The following is an 18,118-nucleotide window of genomic DNA, read 5'->3' as shown; positions in this document are numbered from 1 at the left end:
AGGGGTTTTAAAGGCACAAGAGTGGGCAAGACTGAACATACATAGCATGAGAAAAGGGTCAAGGACAAAATTCTGAGGAAGGCTGGCATGTATGGGGTGAGAAGGATGCCAGGAATGAGACAGGGAATTAATTTTCAAAGGGCAGGAAGTAAACCAGCCAAATACGGCATGGAAGTCAAGGGGTGAAAATGTTTCATTCTTTCAACATACTGAATTCAAAAGACTATGTTTACCAATAATCAAGAGCTACAGTTTTCTTTTATAGGCATTTCTCCCTAATTTCATGGAGAAATTTGGAGAGTTAATAAAACCTTAAAGAACATAAATATAATGATGGAAAATAGAGAATGGTGTTACACTATTTTTTATGTTGCTATTTGTGTGTTCTAATTCAGGAAACATCTGGAACAGAAAGTATGAAGTAAAGAACTTCTCAATTGATGAAAGGATTCCAGAAGAAAATGATCAACATAAATCTTATGGACGCAAGAGAAAATTGGGTGAATATCCATGTCACTTAGATGGGACATTTGAAGACTAGGAAGAGTAAAATTGTAGAAAAATGACTAAAAGCTTTTTATTTAACAGAGTACCCAAGGTGTGATGATTCAGAACTAATGAGTCATTTAGGAATAATAAAACTATTAGTTTGCCTGGAAAACACAGGCACTGTTTGGTAGATGACTCAGTATGGAAACTAATCCCAAGAGAACAATTTAGAGGAATACAGAAATATATACCACAGAACTGCTTGAAGGGAAAGAAAGGAGACCTGGAATATGTTATTTGTTGTATTTATTTCAAAATTACTTGAGAAAACAAGAAATTTCTTAGAATGGAAGATTTTTCTGATCACAAAGAAATTTTATACTTGAAGATGAAAGAACTATTAAGGCTTTTAGGTTTAGGGCTTATTTAGTCTTAGTGAGACTAAAAGTAGTAAAGTAAGAACATCTCATTGACTGGCCTGATTTGAGCTTATGGAAATTAAGAAGTGCTTAAAAACTTACTTTTCTTAAAAGTGGGAGTTTGATTTCCTTAAAAAGGCAGTTTGATTTTTAATTCTTTGAGGAATCTCCATACTGTTTTCCAGTGGCTGCACCAGTCTGCATTCCCACCAGCAGTGCAAGAGGGTTCCCTTTTCTCCACATCCTCGCCAGCTCTTATTCTGTGTTGTTTTGTTGATGAGCACCATTCTGGCTGGTGTGAGGTGATATCTCATTGTGGCTTTAATTTGCATTTCTCTAATGATTAGTGATGTTGAGCATTTTTTTGTATGCTTATTGGCCTAAGAACACCAAAGAACTGTTCCAAAAGGAGAAATGCACCCCATGTATATGGCAGCATTGTTCACAATAGTGAAGATCTGGAAACAGCCCAAGTGTCCATCAGTGGATGAGTGGATTAAAAAGCTTTGGTAGACCCTGGCCGGTTGGCTCAGTGGTACAGCGTCGGCCTGGCATGAGGAAGTTCCGAGTTCGATTCCCGGCCAGGGCACACAGGAGAAGCACCCATCTGCATCTCCACCCTTCCCCCTCTCCTTCCTCTCTGTTTCTCTCTTCCCCTCCCGCAGCCGAAGCTCCATTGGAGCAAAAGATGGCCCAGGCGCTGGGGATGGCTCCTTGGCCTCTGCCCCAGGCGCTAGAGTGGCTCTGGTCGCGACGCCCCAGATAGGCAGAACATCGCCCCCTGGTGGGCGTGCCGGGTGGATCCCGGTTGGGCGCATGCGGAGTCTGTCTGACTGCCTCCCTGTTTGCAGCTTCAGAAAAATACAAAAAAAAAAAAAAAAAAAAAGCTTTGGTACATACATACTATGGAATACTACTCAGCGATAAGAAATGATGACATTGGATCATTTACATTAACATGGATGGACTTTGATAACATTATACTGAGTGAAATAAGTAAATCAGAAAAAACTAAGAACTATTTGAATCCATACATAGATGGGACATAAAAATGAGACTCAGAGACATGGACAAGAGAAAAAAAGGCTATCACCTACAAAGGAGCTCCCATAAGGATGACATCAGACTTCTCAACAGAAACACTTGAGGTCAGAAGGGAATGGCAAGAAATATTCAAAGTAATGCAGAACAAGAACCTACAACCAAGACTACTTTATCTAGCAAGGCTATCATTTAAAATTGAAGGAAAAATAAAAAGCTTTAAGACAAAAAAAAACAACTCAAGGAATTTACTACAACCAAACCAATGCTGCAGAAAATGTTAAGGGGCATGGTGGAAACAGATCAAAGTGGGAAAAGAATATAGCAAAAGAGGAATACAGCTTTAAAGAATAAAATGGCAATTAACTACATATCAATAATAACCTTAAATGTAAATGGATTAACTGATCCAATCAAAAGACATAGGGTAGTTGCGTGGATAAGAAAACAGGACCTGTACATATGCTGTCTACAAGAGACACACCTTAAAACAAAAGATGCACATAAGACTAAAGGTAAAAGGATGGAAAAAAACATTTCATGAAAATGGAAATGAAAAAAAAAGCTGGGGTAGCAATACTTATATCAGACAAAATGGACTTTAAAACAAAGAATATAGTAAGAGATAAAGAAGGCCACTACATAATGATAAAGGGCGCGATGCAACAGGAAGATATAACTATTATAAATATCTACGCACCTAATATAGGAGCACCTAAATATATAAAGCAGACTTTGATGGATATAAAGGGCAAGATCAACAGCAATACTATAATAATAGGGGGTTTTAATACCCCACTGACATCGCTAGATAGATCCTCAAGAAGAAAATTAACAAAAAAATAGCAGACTTAAAGGACACACTAGATCAACTCAATTTAATAGATATCTTCAGAACCTTTCATCCTAAAGCAGCAGAATATACATTCTTTTCAAGTGCTTATGGTACATTCTCTAGGATAGACCACATGTTAGGGCACAAAAGTGGTCTCAACAAGTTTAAGAAGATTAAAATCATATCAAGCACTTTCTCTGATCACAATGGCATGAAACTAGAAATCAACCACAACAGGAAAGCTCAAAAATTCTCAAACACATGGAAACTAAATAGCAGGTTGTTAAATAATGAATGGATTAAGAATGAGATCAAGGAAGAAATAAAAAAATTCCTAGAAACGAATGATAATGAGCATACAACTCAAAATTTATGGGACACAGCAAAAGCAGTACTGAGAGGGAAGTTCACAGCACTACAGGCACACTTTAAGAAGCTAGAAAAAGCTCAAATAAACAACTTATCTAAAAGAAATAAAAAAAGAACAGCAAGTAAAGCCCAAATGTAGTGGAAGGAAGGAAATAATAAAGATCAGAGCAGAAATAAATGATATAGAGGCTAAAGAAACAATACAGAGGATCAATGAAACCAGGAGCTGGTTCTTTGAAAAGGTAAACAAGATCGATGAACCTTTAACTAGACTCACCAAGAAAAAAAGAGAGAAGACTCAAATAAATAAAGTTAGAAATGAGAGTGGAGAAATAACAACTGACTCAACAGAAATACAAAATATTGTAAGAAAATACTATGAAGAACTGTATGCCAAAAAACTAGACAACCTAGATGAAATGAACAAATTCCTTGAAACATATAATCTTCCAAAACTCAATCTGGGAGAATCAGAAAACCTAAACAGACCAATTACAACAAATGAGATCAAAACAGTTATCAAAAAACTCCCAACAAAGAAAAGACCTGGGCCAGATGGCTTCACAAGTGAATTCTACCAAATATTCAAAGAAGAACTAATTCCTATCCTTCTCAAGCTATTTCAAAAAATTCAAGAGGAAGGAAGACTTCCAAGCTCCTTTTATGAGGTGAGTATAATTCTGATTCCAAAACCAGGCAAAGACAACACAAAGAAAGAAAATTATAGGCCAATATCCCTGATGAATATAGATATGAAATCCTCAACAAAATATTAGCAAACTGGATCCAACAATATATGGAAAAAATCATACACCATGATCAAGTGGGATTTATTCTGGGGAGGCAAGGCTGGTACAATATTTGCAAATCAATCAATGTGATTCATCACATAAACAAAAGGAAGGAGAAAAACCACATGATAATTTCAATAGATGCAGAAAAGATATTTGATAAAATCTAGCACCTATTCATGATCAAAACTCTCAACAAAATGGGATTACGGGGAACATACCTCAACATGATAAAAGCCATCTATGACAAACCTACAGCCAACATCATACTCAATGGACAAAAATTAAAAGCAATCCCCTTAAGATCAGGAAGAAGGCAGGGGTGCTCCCTTTCACCACTCTTATTCAACATAGTTCTGGAAGTCCTAGCCACAGCAATCAGACAAGAAAGAGAAATAAAAGGTATTCAAGTTGGAAAAGAAGAAGTAAAACTATCACTATTTGCAGATGATATAATATTGTATATAGAAAACCCTAAAGTCTCAGTCAAAAAACTACTGGACCTGATAAATGAATTCAGCAAAGTGGCAGGATATAAAATTAATACTCAGAAATCAGAGGCATTTTTATACACTAACAATGAACTGTCAGAAAGAGAAATTAAGGAAACAATCCCCTTCACTATTACAACCAAAAAAATAAAGTACCTAGGAGTACATTTAACCAAGGAGACTAAAGACTTGTACTCGAAAAATTATAAAACATTGATAAAAGAAACAAGGAAGATACAAACAAGTGGAAGCACATACCGTGCTCATGGTTAGGAAGAATAAACATCATTAAAATGTCTATATTACCCAAAGAAATTTGTAAATTTAATGCAATACCAATTAAAATACCAATGATATACTTTAAAGATATAGATCACATATTCCAAAAATTTATATGGAACCAAAAGAGAACACGAATAGCCTCAGCAATCTTAAAAAAGAAGAATAAAGGGGGAGGTATAACACTTCCTGATATCAAGTTATACTACAAGGCCATTGTACTCAAAACAGCCTGGTACTGGCATAAGAACAGGCACATAGATCAATGGAACAGAACAGAGAACCCAGAAATAAACCCACAGCTCTATGGACAACTGATATTTGACAAAGGAGGTAAGGGCATACAATGGAGTAAAGACAGCCTCTTTAACAAATGGTATTGGGAAAATTGGACAGCAACCTGCAAAAAAATGAAACTAGACCACCAACTTACACCATTCACAAAAATAAACTCAAAATAGATAAAAGACTTAAATGTAAGCTGTGAAACCATAAGCATCTTAGAAGAAAACATAGGCAGTAAGCTCTCTGACATCTTTTGCAGCGATATATTTGCTGATTTATCTCCACGGGCAAGTGAAATAAAAGACAGTATAAACAAATGGGACTATATCAAACTAAAAAGCTTTTGCACAGCCAAAGACAATAAGAACAGAATAACAAGACAAACTACACAATGGGAGAACATATTTGACAGTACGTCTGATAAGGGGTTAATAACCAAAATTTATAAAGAACTTGTAAATCTCAATATCAGAAATACAAACAACCCAATCAAAAATGGGTAAAAGTAATGAATACACACTTCTCCAAAGAGGACATACAGATGGCCAACAGGCATATGAAAAATGCTCAACATCACTAATCATTACAGAAGTGCAAATTAAAACCACAATGAGGTATCACCTCACACCAGTCAGAATGGCGCTCATCAACAAAACAACACAGAGTAAGTGCTGGCCAGGATGTGGAGAAAAGGGAACCCCTCCTGCACTGCTGGTGGGAATGCAGACTGGTGCAGCCACTGTGGAAAACAGTACGGAGATTCCTCAAAATATAGAGAATCGAACTGCCTTTTGACCCAGCTATCCCACTTTTAGGAATATACCCCAAGAACACCATAGAACTTTTCCAAAAGGAGAAATGCACCCCCATGTTTATGGCAGCATTGTTCACAATAGCAAAGATCTGGAAACAGCCCAAGTGTCTGTCAGAGGACGAGTGGATTAAAAAGCTTTGGTACATATATACTATGGAATACTACTCAGCCATAAGAAATGATGACATTGGATCATTTACAATAATATGGATGGACCTTGATAACATTATACGGAGTGACATAAGTAAATCAGAAAAAAACTAAGAACTATATGAACCCATACATGGATGGGACATAAAAATGAGACTCAGAGACATGGACAAGAATGTGATGGTAACAGGGGGTGGAGTGTGTGGGGGGGGAGGGGGCGAGGAAGGAGAGAGAGGGGGTGGGGGGAGGGGAGGGGCACAAAGAAAACCAGATAGAAGTTGACGGAAGACAATTTGACTTTGGGTGAGGGGTATGCAGCATAATCAAATGTCAAAATAATCTGGAGATGTTTTCTCTGAACATATGTACCCTGATTTATCAATGTCACTGCATTAAAATTAATAAATTAAAAAACAAACAAACTTACTTTTCTTTTCCCTCCAGTGGAGAAGCAGGAAATGGGGCTGCGACAAAGCACCAGGTGGGCAGTCAGGAGTGCTATCCTTGCTTCAGCTGCTGTTCTGACTGCTGGGTAAGCTGGTCCAGTCACTTTGCTCCCTGGGATTTCACCTCTTATGGAAAAACGGGATAAAAGATGGCTTGGAGTCTAGGGAACATGAGAAAAGCAAAAATTTTTTCTTGGTTAGAATTAGTAAAAAAACTGTATTTTACCAGAGAACTATTTTGAATTATTACCTGATGTGGGAACCACAATGAACTGGCTATTAATTTTTAATGCATGTAATTTGCAGAGCTACTGGTTTCCCTGAGTACTGACTCTGAAAGAAAAATTTGGGGGTTAAGCTTTTACCATTTTATAATTAAAAAGATTTTATTTATTATTACATACCAAAATAACAATAGTTATCCTTCTGCTGGTAGTAATTTAACTTAACTCCTATTTTCTTTTTCTAAGTCTTTTTCTATTTGGGAGGAGATCATATAAAAATCAAACTACATTCTATTATAAAAATCATTTAGACAGTTTAGAAGAACATATATACAATACAGTTTAATAAACTTTTTTTTTTGTATTTTTTTTCTGAAGTGAGAAGCAGGGAGGCAGAGAGGCAGTCTCCCGCATATGCCTGACCAGGATCCACCCGGCATGCCCTCTCGATGCTCTGCTCATCTGGGGCATTGCTCTGTTGCAACCGGAGCCATTCTAGCGCCTGAGGCGGAGGCCATGGAGCCATCCTCAGCACTTGGGCCAACTTTGTTCCAATGGAGCCTTGGCTGCGGGAGGGGAAGAGAGAGACAGAGAGGAAGGAGAGGTGGAGGGCTGGAGAAGCAGATGAGTGCTTCTCCTGTGTGCCCTGGCCAGGAATCGAACCCGGAACTCCTGCATGCCAGGCCGACACTCTCTACCACTGAACCAACTGGCCACGGACCAGTTTAATAAACTTTTGAGTGCCGTTCCAAGTCAGGTTCTTTTCAAGACGAGGAACTATAATCTATGATTTTGCTTCAAAGCAGTTTCAATGTGAATAGACAGAGAAAGAAGATACCTAACCTTTATATCAAGAAAAACATTCCAGAAAGCAGGACTCCTGAACCCAGTCCTGGAGTCAAGCAGAAGTAGTTGGCTGCAAGAAGAAAGGGAAAATGACTTGTGGACAAAGGGAGCAAAGCAAGGGGTGGCATGTGATGTGAGGAGCTATCAGGAGTTTGGTATTATTCCAGTGTCAAGTGTGAAGAGAGGCTTCTAGGAGCTACACTTGAAAGGGGGGTACAGAGGCAACAAAGCATCAGAGAGCCCCTGAGAGGTTTCAATGGAGGAAGGAGGGGATGAGGTCAGAGTTACACTGTAGGCAAAGGACAGACAGAAGTGGGGGGAGCAAGGTTTAAAGCTAGGTAGATAATCTAGGTAGAAGGGCTCTGTAGAGTCCAGAAAAGAATCAATGAGGCTACAGAAGAAGGCAGCTCAGAGGCTTAAGTGACTAAGCCATGATCATAAATCTATGAGCAGGATCTGAATGTCTTTTTTTTTTTTTTTCTTTCTTTTCTTTTTCTGAAGCTGGAAACGGGGAGAGACAGTCAGACAGACTCCCGCATGCACCCGACCGGGATCCACCCCGCACGCCCACCAGGGGCGAGGCTCTGCCCATCAGGGGGTGATGCTCTGCCCCTCTGGGGCGTCGCTCTGCCGAGACCAGAGCCACTCTAGTGCCTGGGGCAGAGGCCAAGGAGCCATCCCCAGTGCCCGGGCCATCTTTGCTCCAATGGAGCCTTGGCTGCGGGAGGGGAAGAGAGAGACAGAGAGGAAGGAGGGGGTGGGGGTGGAGAAGCAAATGGGCGCTTCTCCTATGTGCCCTGGCCGGGAATCGAACCTGGGTCCCCCGCACGGCAGGCCGACGCTCTACCGCTGAGCCAACCGGCCAGGGCCTGAATGTCTTTTATCTAAGCACAAATTCTGGCCAATGCTAACAACTGAACTCAAATTTATTTTTATTAAGTAAATTATGGATTTTAAGAAAGACTTTATTCATTTATTTATATTAACTACCTAAATGTTAGGGGTATTATAGAAAAGAAGCAAAGCTTGTCTTGTGAGGGACTTATGGGATAAATGAAATAAGACAAAAAAAGAATACATGGACTCATTCAACAGATACCTATTCTCCTCCTGGGCCTGCTGGAGATCACAGTCTAGAGCAGGTGTGGCCAACAGTTTTTGCCCCCTGGGCCAGATTAGAAAGAAAGCGTTTTTCATGGGCCGGACGAAATATTAAAATTAAAAAATGTTAAATATAAAAATGATTTGTTTAAGTAAACAAATTTTATTACGTACTGTTTATGAATAAATGTGAGTGAAAAAAATTTTAATATACAATATTATTTTTAATAAAAATATATTTTAGCCTGACGGGGCGGTGGAGCAGTGGATAGAGCGTCAGACTGGGATGCGGAAGACCCAGGTTCAAGACCCCAAGGTTGCCAGCTTGAGCGAGGGCTCATCTGGTTTGAGCAAAAGCTCACCAGCTTGAGCCCAAGGTCGCTGGCTCGAGCAAGGGGTTACTCAGTCTGCTGAAGGCCTGTGGTCAAGGCACGTATTAGAAAGCAATCAATGAACAACTAAAGGTGTCGCAACGTGCAACAAAAAACTAATGATTGATGCTTCTCACCTCTTCATTCCTGTCTGTCTGTCCCTGTCTATCCCTCTCTCTGACTCTCTCTGTCTCTGTAGAAAAAGAAAAAATATATATATATTTTAATAAAAATATAATTACATACTGTATAAATATCCAAATTGTATCACAATCAATTGAAACAATATTTAATTAATAGAATGAGCTTGAAGGGGTTATATTGCAAATAAAACAATTATTTTGTTTTACAAACAGCCTGGACACGTTTTCAGTTATCAACTGCAGCTATTGTCTATGCTACAATGCCACTTGATTCAGCACACTTGACCACAAAAATAACGAATTGTTTGACCTTGGGTGTGCACTGGCAAAATCCGCCTAAAAGAATGTGGGTTTCACATTGCCACTAAACGTCAAACAGTTCATATTGAGTACAGATGAGTACAAAAGTTGTAAATCTTTATAATGAAATTTTTTAAAAAATAAAGAAGTATTGCTAATCCATTCGACCAATTATTGGAAGTTAAACCTAGATTAGTCACACGTGGAATTCTTTTCCGCGTATCCCTATCTTCTTAAATATCTCGATTTCCAATAATCAAAGTCGCTTCCACTTCTAAGTAGCTGAGATTTTTAAGTAGTGGAGAATATTAAAAATTTAATCGCGGGCCACATAAACTCATTATGTGGGCCGAATCCGGCCATGGGCTGTATGTTGGCCATGCCTGGTCTAATGACAGTTACTTTCAGAACATGATTTTAACATCCTTTTGGTACAAACGAGCAGAGAGGCTCTTAGGAGCCAACTGGGCAATTCTAGAAAATGACCAGGAACCTGGGGTAATATAAATAGAGCATGGTCAAGGGAAAATTTGCTTAAATGAGATGATAAGACAACAGGAAAAAAATCCCGAAGAATAGCACAAATGGCAGAAAGCTGGGGAGGGGACTGGGATTGCCTTCAACGCAGCTCGGATTTGACAGATCAAAGGTGTTTATTTTTAATCCTGACATAAAAGTAATGACTGTAGAAATACTACATGCCTGCTGTGAGTGAGAGAGAGAGAAAGAGAGGGAGGGAGAGGGAGAGAGAGAGTGGGAGAAGGGGAAGAGGAAAGAGGGAGAGAGAGAGGGGGAGAAGGGGAAGAGGAAAGAAGGAGAGAGGCAGGGGAGAAGGAGAAAGAGAGAGAGAAGCAGAGATCACACCTAGACAGAGTATCAACGTGAACATTTTTGTAAATGTCTTTTCTGACTTTAAATATACATATACAGACATGGTGATTTTTGTGAATATTTATTTTATATATATATTTTTAACAAAAGTGAGATTTAATTATAGTTTATTACCTTCTTTTTCTACTTTCCATGAAAATAAAAATCTACATCTTCTATCTTATATACATTGTGTATACATACCAAATTAACTTTCTCAATTCTCTACCGAGGCACATTAGGCTGTATGGCATGTAAGGTACAGAAAGGAATCGAGCAGCAAGCAAAGACAAAACTGACTTTAGCTGGGGGAGCATTTTCAATGTTCTAAAGGTGGAAAGAGGTAAGACATGTGGAAGCTCTTGAGACTTTAGTGTTCCAGACATAAGATGAATAATGTCTGAATCTGGAATTCTTTGTGGATGAAGAGAAATTTCCAAAAAGGAAACAAAAAGACTGCAACCCAACACACACTAAAGATGAAGTAATTTCAAATCTTCACATCTGCAGAACAGATAGAATGTCAAAAAAAGCACTCAGACAACTAAAAACAGTGGATGGACTGCCAGGGAAAATCCAAGGGTCATTTTAGTGATAATCCACAACCACAGCTTTCCAAGGAAGTGATAGAGATCCCCAAATTTTGCTCTAATGGAAAGCGCACTGAGTCTCTGTGAGATGCTAGGTGGCCTTGAAGACTTCTTGTAGCCTCTCTGGGCCTCTGTCCTTTGGCCTGGCCCTGGGAGTTACAAACTGTGCTTGTCAGAGTTCCCTTGGAAGCTGCCAATATTAGACATTTCCCACTGCAACCAGAATAGCTCTGCTTTTATCTGTTTTATATATTAGATCTCCAAAAAATATTTTATTTGAAAAAACAGAGTTCAACAGCTGAAAATCACAGGATTAAAAAAAAATCATTCACCCTTCAGATTCTTTGTTAATCACAAAGGTAAAAACATAAATTTATAATGAAGGGATCTGAAAGTTGCCACCTTAACACCTTAATTAAACTTAGCATCACTAATGGTGGGACAATCAGATAATATGCACCTCTTGATATGATGCAATATGAAAATTGAAGTATCATTGATAGAATGTTCTTGCCAAAAATATTTGCCTTTAATCAATCTTTTAAGAGCTAATATCCAGTTACAGGAAAAATATGCAATAGTGAAATAAGTTAAACAATACCACGAGGAAACAAATTCATGGTATGAATCATTTTATAAGACAATTAGTCTGGTCTCTTCAATAAGACAGTATCAAGACAGAAAAAGTATGAGTGTGGGGTTCACTGGGGGAGAAGCAGATGGAAGGAACACTGACAAAAGGCTCTGAGGTGAAACTGTGTCTTGAATGTTTAGCAAGGGTGAGAATGGCAGTGTGACTAGACTTTGGGATGGGAAGCTATTGAAAGAATTTTGTAGAGAAATGACATCTGAATTACTTTTTAACAAGATCCTTCTGGTTGCTGTGATGAGAACAGACTACAGGGAACAACAGCGGAAGTAGGGAAACTAAGTTTGCCTGGAATAAGATGATGATGGTTTGGATCAGGCGGCAGCAGGGGAAGGGTGAGAAGTAGTTAGATTCTGAATATATTTTGAAATAAGAGCCAATGGGACAATGTGTGTGTTTTGTGAAAAAGAGGGAGATCAAGGATGGCTCTAAGGGTTGGCTTTTTAAAAACTGTTCTTTTGTTTTTTTGCTTGAACTGGAAGAAGAGAATTGATATGAATTGAGACAGGAAAGATAGCAGAAAGAACCGATTTGTTGGTGGCTGAGGAAGTTGTGGCCGAAAGGAAGGTCAATAGTTTTGAATGTTACCTTTGACATGGCTATTAGACATTCAGGTAAAGATGTGCAGAATGATGTTGGAGAATTGAGTCTGGACTTTAGGAAAGATATTTGGGCTGACACAAATTTGAATAATTTTAAAGCCTTGAGACTAGATGAGCTCACCAAATGAGGGAAAAAGAGAAAAAAATATAGAGAAACGTTTACTTTATAATAAATCTTTTTCTATAAGATTCTAGTCTATATCTCTGTATAAGAATTCAAACAGAAACATGCAAAGGCTGAGCCCTGGTATATTCAAATATGTGGAGTAGTGCTGTCTAATGGAACTTCCTGTAATGATGAAATATTTGTGCATTTGTACCATTCAAGAGGTAGCCAATATCCACATGTGGCTATTAAGTACCTGTACTTGAAATATGACAATTCAATTGTAAGTGAATAACTGAAAATTTAATCATGTAGCTAGTGGTATATACACTATTGCACAGCACAGATCAAGAATTTGGGCAAGGAAAGAAGAATCAGCAGAGACAGAGAAGACATAGCCAGAGGGGGAGGAATTGTGAGGCGATTCTCCATGGGTCTCTCATGCTTCTTTTTCTTTTTTTTTTCTTAGAGAGAGAAAGAGAGAGGGAGGGAGGGACAGACAAGAACAGACAGAAAGGAAGAGAGATAAAAAGCATCAACTCATTATTGCGGCACTTTAGTTGTTCATTGATTGCTTTCTCAAATGTGCCATGATTGGGGGGCTCCAGCTGAGTCAGTGACCTCTTGCTCAAGCCAGTGACCATGGAGTCATGTCTATGATCCCACGCTCAAACCAGATGAGCCTGTGCTCAAGCCAGAGACCTCAGGAACCTGGGTCCTCAGTGTCACAGGTTGATGCTTTATCCACTGTGCCACTGCCTGGTCAGGTGGGTCTTTCATGTTTTTGCACACATTGTAAGTGAGGCACTGACTCATTTAGTATTCAGTGATATGACATGATGTAGTATGATGTGATATATGATACGATATGATATGACATGACATGACAGTTCTGGACTACCTTTTCAAGAATGTTTGCATAGCAACAGCCTTGGAAGACTTGGTAGTGTCTCCCTCTGAAGCATAGGGTCACTGTCCAGTATAATAAAGTAATGGTTCCCTCTGGACCAAAGAGAAGGCATGCTTACTGCTCATTATTAATGGTTTGGGTTCTCTCAGACAGGTTTCCTTTCTAAATGAGTGCAGGTGTAATTGGGCCCTCTTCACATTGCCTTGAAGGTAACTGGGCTCAGAGAACCAGGACAAAAACACTGCTTCTGTGGCTACCACTACTGCTGTAAGTAATAAACCATCTTTCCCCTTAATCCAGAAGTCTGTGTCTTTTACTACCATTCATGAAATTGTAGCAGGTTAACTTGCTGGCTTACAAAAAGAATAAAATTTATTATTATTATTATTATTATTATTATTATTATTATTATTATTTGTATTTTTCCAAAGTGAGAAGCAGGGAAGAGGCAGACAGACTCCCGCATGCGCCTGACTGGGATCCATCTGGCATGCCCACCAGGGGGCGATGCTCAGCCCCTCTGGGGTGTTGCTCCACTGTGATCAGAGCCATTCCAGAGCCTGAGGCGAGGCCGTGGAGCTGTCCTCAGCACCTGGGGCCAACTTTGCTCCAATGGAGCCTTGGCTGCGGGAGGGTAAGAGAGAGATAGAGAAAAAGGAGAGGGAGAGGAGGGAGAAGCAGATGGGCGCTTCTCCTGTGTGCCCTGACCAGGAATCGAATGGGACATCCACATGCCAGGCCAACGCTCTACCGTAGAGCCAACCCACCAGGGCCAAAAAGAGTAAAATTTTAGATCCTTTATAGTTCTTGACAAGTATCTTAGAAGCTAAGTGAAGAAGCTGTTTTAAGGAGGAGGGACTGATCAACCCTGCTCTTGAATGTTAATACTGAGAAATGACAGATGTAGGCATCACAGGTAACTTATAAGAGTGGTTTTATTGGAATTGTGGGGGCAGAAACCTGACTGGCTTGAGTACAAAACAGAATAGGAAGAGAAATAGCAACAGAATATAGACAACTCTTTCAAGTTTTGCTATAAAGTTTCAGCAAAATAAGTTAGGAAAGTGGAGTCAAGGAGAATTATTTATAAAATGGGAGAAATAAAAGCACATTTTCACATATAGACAACAACTCAGAAGAGGGGAACTGATATAAGAGAAAAAGTTATAAAGCTCTTAGGTAGGTTAGTTCTTTCACAGAACAGGACAGAAAACACAGTATAGGAATACCACTGCAGGTAGTGGCTAGGTGTGGTGGTGATAGCTTGTGAAAGCTTTTTTTTTCTAGTTCTTTTCTAAAATAGGAGGTAAGGTCACCAGTTGAAAGTGAAGAGTGGGGAGGAGATGGTGAACATCTGAAGAGAATGAAGACATGCAATAGGCATCTAGGGGAGAGATGTAACAGAAACTGACTGGGGAAATCTAGTATGATTGCCAGGCAACATTATGGGTCCACTTGAGGTTACATCATGAAATTAATGCAAGCTCAGCAGTATGATTTTACAGTCATGGAACAGGCAAAGGGTTGGATTTAATCAGCACTGTGGTTTAGCCTGGCAAGGATGCCTGGCAAGGAATCAATGATGTATGCATGGGACTGATGATGGTATCTAAGCTCTATCCCATCTTCTGAAATCCTAACCTTTCCACTGAGCCCTGTGGGACTCATGGATAGATATCAGTTATATAAATACCAATATCCTAGGCTTCTTTTCTGAAGTTTTCTTCAACTTCCTTTAAGCTTCTTCTTTAAATGGAAACTGAGATGTTGCTTTCCCTGTAGCCCTCTCAGGCGCTGATTCGTTTTCTCTTCCATACCCTTCAAACATAGTGCCTTAGGTGCCTTCTTGTTCTTCGTCGCTATCTCCAGTCCCTCCTCCTTCTGCCCTCTCCAAAACTCCCCTGCTTTGAGTCACACATCATTAGACTCCACCACCCACTCCCCCTCCTTACTGCAGTATTTATCTCCCCCTGGTCAGTCTCTTTCATTCCTGGATGATTGCAGCTTTTGGCTCACCATCACTTTAACACGATGTCTGTTACAACTGTTATCAATTTCAACAGATAGTCCATCTGATATCCTGGCCTCTTAGTTTCTTGATCCTTTCTCTATAATTATGTGGATCTTTTTTCTACCCTGTCTCAGCCACTTTCTACCATGATGATAACCTAACCTTTTAGAACATCTAAAAGTATATTTTAATAACTATACATCTGAAGGAGTATCATTTACCAGAAACTTACTGATGAGTTCAAAATAAGACCAATCCTGTGTAGGCCTCCACTGGGAGAGAGAATGGTCATACATCAGGCATGAGACCACCCACCAAGGAATTCACCCTACCACCAACAAACAATGAAAGAGAACAAGAAAGGGAGAACTAGGCATGCTTCCTCTGAGGCCTCTTAGTTTGGGCATATGTATGGGTAAAGGGCTGGGATTCCCCTTGTATTGGGCTCTCAAAAGGAAGATTAACATTATTACACCAACATTTTTAAAGTGCTTATATGCTGGTTACTGTGCTGAGCACTTAAATGCATTGTTTAATTCTTATGCCAACATTGAGGTTAGTGTCACCTCCATTTCACAGATGAAGAAACTGGGGCCAAGAGAAGTTAAAAAAATGTTTTTGATCATATTACACACATAGAAAATGGGAAAACAGATTTGAGGCCAGGTAACATCAAAGCTCCTCTGTCTTATACCATCTGTATTAGGGCTAATAGAGCTGGGCCAAATCAGTACTTGAGTTCCTGAAGAAAGAAATTGTCTCAAAACCTAGTAAGCATAAGAAAAAAGAAAGGAAGGAAAGAAGAAAGAATGGAAGGAAGAAAGGAAGCGAGGAAAGGAAGAAGAAAGAAAGGAAGGAAGGGAGGAGGGTAGGAAGAAAGGGAGGAAGAGATAAGGAAGGAAAGAAGGAGGGAGGGAGGGAAGGAAGGAAGGAAGGAAGGAAGGAAGGAAGGAAGGAAGGAAGGAAGGAGATAAGAAATGTATAGAATTCATTTGTAGTAACCTGGATAGGAAGAAGAAAACATTTTTAAAACACAATTTTGTTTTTCAGAAAGCTTGAAAACCTGTCAAATTTATTAGTGAATAATGAAAGCGTGACACAAAAATAGCCATATAAAAGAAAAGCATAACAGATAGTCATGGGGTAAAATTTAAAGTAATACTCTTAAAAACCAATAAATAATGTTACCTATTTGAACTTCCACACTATGAGAATATTACCAAACATTATAAGCATAATTAAGACAAGTTTGTCAACAATAAAACTAAGACACAACTAAAAGCATACTCACAAATGGAACCGTATCTCGTAACAGGATTTTATATAAGACATGCAAAAGACCAAGTATAAAGCTTTTTTTCTATTTGTTTGTTTTTGTTTTTAAGAACAAGTTATCTATGAGATTAAATCAACAGGAAGAAAATGGAAAATGCAAAAGACTTTAAATGTGGAAGAGCTACAAATACCAGGGCAAGAGAAAAAAATTAACAGAAGAGTAAAACATGATTTGGAGAAAACATATAAATACAAAGGTTACGTGGGAAGATTCTCTGAACAGAAGAAATAATTTCCATTTATTCACAAATTATTTATTATGCATTTATAGTGCTTCTAAAGTTTCTCAGAAAGGGGAGTGATAGATGTAGGTGGCAGTGTGATGGATCAGGGAAATAGAAGGAGAGATGAGTCAGAAAGTCACTGCAGCCTGACTGTGTAGTGGTGCAGTGGACAGAGCGTCGGCCTGGGATGCAGAGGATCCAGGTTCAAAAGCTCAAGGTGGCTGGCTTGAGCATGGGGTGCCAGCTTGAGCGTGGGATTATAAACATGGCCCCATGGTTGCTGGCTTGAAGCCCAAGGTCGCCGGCTTGAGCCAAAGGTTGCTGGCTTGAGCAAGGGGTCACTGGCTCGGCTGAAGTCCCTCAGTCAAGGTATATAAGAGAAAGCAACCAATGAACAACTAAGGTGCTGCAACGAAGAATTGATGTTTCTCATCTTTCTCTCTGTCTCTCTGTCTCTGTCTCTCTCTCCCTGTTTTGCTAAAAAAGAAAAAAAAAGCCACTGCAATTTATTCATCCTCATATCTGCAACATGTGGCCAATGCACGGCATAAAACAGGAATTCAACAATGTTTTAATGTATGAACTGTCAGATTCTGCAGAGTACACAAAAACTCAACTGGGGTAGGGAAACAGGGCAAAAGCCTAGTGGAAATATCTCTAGGTAAGAAGGAAATGCAGATTATTTTCAGTTGACAACCTCAGTTTTCATGTTTCTCTAGGTTTCATGTGTCCCTCAACAGAACCCCCTGCTTCCCCATTTCATTGTTTCCATTCTGGGTATGGATAGCTTTAGTATCTTATTTCTTGGTGCCACTGATCCCTTCTATTTATTTAATCCATCTTGACATATCTTAGTTGAGGCCTTATCTCAATTAAGATCATTAGTTCCTTTCTGCACTGACCCAGAGAACCTCTGAGCTTGCCCACTGGAGGAGTACATGAAGCATTGTCTACAAGACAATTTCAGACAAAAGGTTCTGGCGCTACTGGCTCAAGAGTAGAACATAAACTAAACAAGTCTGAATTACCACTTCTAGTGGGGCTCTGGGGCCACAATTTTGGCAGAAAAATTTTCATTCAATATCATGGGGAGGATGAAGGAACTGGGAAAGAGAAGGCTGAGATCAGACACGAAAGCGGAGTTGAGAGCAAGGATCAACTGCAAGAAGCTAAAAAGGAAGAAAGAAGCAGGTATGAAGATTGAGCCCACCAGGCCTGCCTCACCAACCCAGGGCTGTCATTCAACCTTAAGTACCCTGAGGGGTAACAGGAGAACCCTGAGACATTCCCAAAGTTCTTCATTCAGCTGACATTCTACACTCGCAACTGAGGAATCCCTATGTTCTGCAGATGGGAACCACCAGCAAGGGTGTATTTGTTATTAATTACTAACTGCATAGGCAGACAACCAGATGGCCTGGTGCATA

The 18,118-nt window shown here is 39.5% G+C and overlaps 1 protein-coding gene across 5 annotated transcripts in view; it reads right to left on the bottom strand.

Moving 5' to 3' along the window:
• The window catches only part of PPP2R3A (protein phosphatase 2 regulatory subunit B''alpha), a 255,934-nt gene that overhangs the window by 218,107 nt on the left and 19,709 nt on the right, over window positions 1-18,118 (bottom strand). For 4 of the 5 annotated variants that reach the window (XM_066352130.1, XM_066352128.1, XM_066352132.1 and 1 more), the window contains exon 2: window positions 6,391-6,570. The gene's annotated coding sequence lies outside the window, so the exon portion shown is untranslated. Of the gene's footprint in view, window positions 1-6,390; window positions 6,571-9,088; window positions 9,136-18,118 lie in introns of those variants that run through there. The other variant, XM_066352131.1, reaches the window with a different exon arrangement.

The sequence above is a fragment of the Saccopteryx leptura genome, chromosome 10, assembly GCF_036850995.1.
Source record: "Saccopteryx leptura isolate mSacLep1 chromosome 10, mSacLep1_pri_phased_curated, whole genome shotgun sequence".
In the NCBI taxonomy this organism is placed as follows: Eukaryota; Metazoa; Chordata; class Mammalia; order Chiroptera; family Emballonuridae; genus Saccopteryx; species Saccopteryx leptura.
Note: the sequence above shows the minus strand (reverse complement) of the source record. Positions and strands in the feature narration are given on the sequence as shown.